Source organism: Solanum dulcamara, chromosome 6 (genome assembly GCF_947179165.1).
Source record: "Solanum dulcamara chromosome 6, daSolDulc1.2, whole genome shotgun sequence".
NCBI classification, from domain to species: domain Eukaryota; kingdom Viridiplantae; phylum Streptophyta; class Magnoliopsida; order Solanales; family Solanaceae; genus Solanum; species Solanum dulcamara.
In genome coordinates this window covers 21,842,830-21,848,360 of record NC_077242.1, presented here as the reverse complement: position 1 = coordinate 21,848,360, position 5,531 = coordinate 21,842,830, and the positions used below count along the sequence as shown (strand labels likewise).

The 5,531-nt window shown below is 32.5% G+C and overlaps 1 long non-coding RNA gene across 1 annotated transcript; it reads left to right on the top strand.

Annotated features, from left to right (window-relative positions):
• Positions 1–1,694: 1,694 nt before the first annotated feature.
• Positions 1,695–5,066, top strand: LOC129892116 (uncharacterized). Its single transcript, XR_008767271.1, has 3 exons — positions 1,695–1,967; positions 2,397–3,152; positions 3,400–5,066. It is a non-coding gene; the product is annotated as an uncharacterized LOC129892116 (long non-coding RNA).
• Positions 5,067–5,531: the final 465 nt, after the last annotated feature.

Here is a 5,531-nt window from a genome sequence, read left to right as displayed (position 1 = left end):
TCCTTCTCATTACTGTCTATTAAGGATGAATATTATGATTAGGTTAAGTTTTGAGAACTTTGAACCCTACACTACATGCTTAGTTGAATATTACCTCCATGCCTTATAAATCGTGATTGCATTTATCCTCATTCATACTATTACTGATCTTTGGGAAGTTGAGAACTGTGAAAATCCTTTTGAGAAAGAAAATGTGACATCTTTTGTATTCTTGACCACGAGATATGTGGCAAGCGAATAAGACATTAGTATCACGATTCCTTGGCCATGATTGGGTGGTGAGGTAGTTGATACATTGAGATTTTGATGAGGTATATGGTCCGCGAGACCCCCATGTGTCCTTATTGGTAGCATAGCTCAGCAGGTGTATACAACAGGTTGTACGACAGTCTTCATCCCACCATACCATTATATCATTGTATCATCATAGTGCATTGCATTGCATTGTTACCTGTGATAATTGTGATATTAAACTATGATTATGTGCTTACTTTACTAGCGTCGTTCTATATAAATTGACGGCAACGTTGTCGGAGTGGGACTTTTCTGTGTGTAGGTAGAGGTGTTCCTTAGTTATTTCATACCTTTTGATTAATTCCTTATACTCAGTTGGTTAACTCTACTGACTACATATTGATTGTACTCACCCCTACTTTTGTGTCCCTTTTGATGTAGATCCTAATCAGGATATCCCGCGTAGCAACTGATCTTCTACTTCCGGAGATATTTTATCCTTCAAATTTTTGGTAAGGATCTTGGGATTCGGACCGCCATTATTTCTAGCTTTTATTTACAAGCTTTACCATTTTTTGAAGACTTACGATGTATAGCAGACTTGATCATTGTACTAGATGCTCTTTACACTTATGACATCATGATTTGGGGTCTTTTCGTTGTTATCTTTTATTTTGCATTTATTTGTGGCATGACTTCTCTTTGGGAGTCTCATATAGTTTTACTTTTGCGGCTTACACATCGGGATATGGTTTGAGATGTATGCCAACATGACCTCGATTTTTGGATCGTGGCAAATAATTTATTTATTTAATTAAAAGTATTTAATTTTATTAATGTTAACAAACTTTGCAATGTTGAATTTAATCAACACCGCAAACAAAATGTAGAAGTCACAAGCAACACTTTCAAGTTTGCATGCCTTACAATACTTTTTCTTTACGAATATATCCAAATAAGTAATGTCAAATAAATGAACAATTTGTCCTCTTCAATAATGAAATAGTAAAAATTTAATTTACGTGTTTAATAGTTAAATTAAATTATTATGTATTAAGTTAAAATAGAAAAATACCTAATTATTCTTTTAATAATTTATTTAATTAATTAAAATGATTTAATTTTATTAATATTAACAAACTTTGCAGTGTTGAATTTAATCAACACCGCAAAAAAATGTCAAATCAATGAACAATTTGTCATCTTCAATAATGAATCAACAATAAAAAAAATTAGAACCTAATTAAAACTAATTACAATTATTTTAAATGTAACAAAAAATATAACATTATCAAATTTTTAATAAACATTATAAATTAAAAATAATTTTAATATAAAAAATTAATTATTATAGCCAAATACTTGTTATTACAACCAAATTCTCCTAGCAAACAAATTACCATATAAAATAATATTTAAGCATGCATGTCAGACATTCAATTTGACAAAGGCTTCCAAAACTCTCATGCGACTTATAATTCGCGAGTTGCTATGCAACTTGTAAGTCGCGAGCTGTTGTGCTACTTCTAAGTCGCATGGCAGCGTGCAAATTCCATTGAAAACCCTAAAAAAATCTGTGATCTTTAAAACACCTATCCTTCATCCCAATTATAAAAACCCTACAATCCCTAACATATTTCTCATCTTTAAACTCCATAACTCTCTCAAAAACTTGATATCTGTTAACTTTTAAAGTTAGATTGTTAGAAAAATTTACTTATCATCCCTAAAAGGTAATTTTATAAACAATTCATATTTTTGTGTAGTGATTTAATTTTTAATACATGTTTCTACAATTCATGCTCATTTAGCTTCTAATATCATGTTAGATTTTATTCTAGTTCGTATCAAATTTTGATTAGGAAAAAAATTCTCATTCTTTATTAAGAGTAGTAATAGTAATAACCAAGAAGATTTGTCATTCTTTGTTTTTTTTCGGCAATATGTATACTTGTTGAACTTTTGGCTTTGTGGGGTGTTGCTGATTCTCGGAAACTAGAACAATTTTTATGAGTTCAAAAAGCTGTTACAGTTCTTCAAATGGGGAGCTTTTTTGTGGTTTTCAAAAAGCTGTTACAGTTATAAATAATTTATACTTTTAATTACTGATTTAATTTTTAATTGTCATTATTTGCTAATATTTTTGTTTTTTTAACGTATAGATGGCTCAAGAAAATTATGTGAACCCGGGACCCGTGCATGGTGATGTTTTAGTGCTACAACGTAAACATCTTTCGACAAAAATCTGGGATAATGACCTAATCGAAAGGCAAGCACTTTCAACAGTGCGTCGACAAGACCATTTATTATGGCAGCACTTAAAAAATAACCCGCTGCATTATCGTATTTTAAATTTATTCGATTTAACAGGATTTGGAGGTATTCTACAAGTAGGACACATTTCACTCGATATCACTTTGATTACTGCTTTGATTGAAGGGTAGCGCCGAGAAACGCATACCTTTCATTTTAGAAATGGTGAAACAACTATAACTATGCGTGAAATGGAAGTTATGTTCAGAGTGGTTGTCGATGGAATGTCGTTTCTTCTACAAGGTGTACTAAACTTAGATACGAGAGCTAGACAACATTTAATTTATAATTTAACTTGTTGGTTTCTCCTGAAAAATAGTTTTCAAGGGAATAATATTACTACACGATATTTAATTAATTTTATAGAAAATTTAGATGAAATAGATGATGATTCCACTAATTAAGAGGTTCACCAAAGATTTAGATTATACCTATTTTGGTTGGGTGGGACATTATTTCTAGATTATTTTATTGAAATGGCTGACATAAATGCATTGTCAAGACAAGCTTGGGGAGCTTCCACACTTTCTTATTTGTATCATTAGTTATGTCGTGCAGCTTTATGCGACCCAGCAGATGTATCCGGTTTTACAACAATAATACAGGTTTGTAATATTTACATTTGTTATTGCTTTAGTGACTAATTTTTTTAATACTAAGCACTTACAATTCATTAATACTAAGACCCATCATAACGAGGATGGAAATAATTTGGCCGTAATTAGAAATATTTTAGACAATCTACATTATGGCCAGGTATAATTAATTATTTTTTTTGTTAATAACAACATTTAGTGTACTAATAAAAATATATTTTTGCTATAAACTTATAATTTTTAATTTTTTTTGTAGTTTATTTGGAAGCCATATTTTGAAGTTGTTCTTAATGTGTTGCCCGAACAGTGTTGACGGGGACTTCATATGTGGATGACCAAGGTGTCACTAATTTTCAGCATTCATCGTGAGTGGCACATGAATGATCTTGTGGTCACACAATTTGGTTTTCCACAACATATAACAGAAAATGTGCCTTATCAAATAGATCATTATAAGATTGATAAGCGCATAAATCTCTTTTGGAACATAAGATCCGTGAGAACTCAAGATACCTTTCATAGAGTTCAAATGTTACACAAACATCATAAGTTTTTCCTTATATATTTGATGGAACCATTTCAAGACATAAGGAAAATTCAGAAGTTCAAAAGGAGACTAGGAATGAAATATGTAAATTATTATTGTAATGGTCAGATATGGGTATTTATTAAAGAGAATATTCAAGTTGGCGTGATCTCAGATACTGATCAACAAATTACACTGCAACTCACTTTAGAGGATGGAAAACAATTGATGGCAACTATGGTATATGCCAAGTGTTCTACTGATGAGAGATTAGAACTCTGGAATAATTTATATTCCACCAGTGATAATTTTTCAGAACCTTGGATTGTGGGGGAAATTTCAATGTTATTCTTGGAGAAGATGAAAAGATTGGAGGTCTACCAGTCTATTTGATATAACTCTAGTATGAGGATTTTGCATTTTGTTATAACTCTTGTAATCTATTTGATATTAGCTTCACTACCATTTACTAAGTGGAATGGAAGGGGTGGCTCAAATTGTATCTTTACAAGGCTAGATAGGGTAATGATTAATCAGGAGCTTCTTGGAAATATAGATTTATACAACCTAACAGGGACTGGATCAAATCATGCACTATTACTATTAACTTGTGGAGGTCAAGCTGATCAAAACTTTATAAAGCCTTTCAGGTTCTTGAAATTCTGGGCAGGCAGGGATGACTTTAAAGAGGTGGTGAAAGACTATTGGAAGGGTGAATATTTTGATGATGTGTTTGTACAATGGAAACTAAAATAGAAAAAGACAAAATGAGGACAGGCCAAATGGAGCAGGGATACTTTTTGTGATATATTTAAGCAGCTGCACATCAGAGAGGAGATTGTTAAGCTGGAGGAAGGAGTGTTTTAACAGGATCCTTCTATATACAATAGAAGTATCCTGCAACAGGTTGATGCTGAATACAAACTCTATCTTCACTATGAGGAGGAGTTTTGGAGGCAAAAGGCAAGTATCTAGTGCTTTTCAGAGGGAAATAGAAATACTAAATTTTTTCATGGATTGGTAAGAGTAGGAGGAGGAGACTAATGCTGAACAGGATTATAAAGGAAGATGGTCAGTGCATTGAAGGGGATGATGAGACAGTATCTGAAGCTCTAAACTTTTACCAGAAATAATTCTCAGAAGATATTTCAAATAGGGACACTAATTTACTACAGAATATCCAAAACATGGTGACTGCAGAAGACAATGAGAGGTTGACTGCTAGCGCTGATGTGAATGAGATCAAAAAGTGGTATTTTAACTTAATGGGGATTGTTCTTGTGGCCCTAATGGATTAGCAGGACAATTCTTTCAGACTTTTTGGGAAATTGCGGGAGCTGATATTGTTGGGATTATTCAAGCCTTCTTTTTGAGAAACTCTCTCCCAAAATCTATTACTCACACTAATTTGGTATTATTTTCTAAAAAGAAGTAGTTCAGACATTTTCAGATATGAGGCCTATTAGTTAGAGCAATTTCATCAACAAGGTTATTTCAAGAATACTTCATGACATATTGGAATGTTTATTACTAAGAATTATTTCCCAGAACCAGTCTGGTTTTGTAAGAGGTAGAAGCATCTCTGAGAATGTACTGTTGACTCAGGAGATCATTACAAATATTAGAAAGAGGGAAAAGCCAGCTAATGTGATAATTAAGTTGGACATGACTACAACATATGATAGAGTTAATTGGAGTTTCCTGGTAAAAGTGATGGAAAAGATGGGGTTTGATTCTCAGGTGGGAGATATGATTTGGAGAATTGTTACCAACAACTGGTACTCTATTCTTATTGATGGAAAGTCACATGGATTTTTCATTCTACAAGAGGGGTAAAATAGGGGGATCCTTTATCCCCTGCT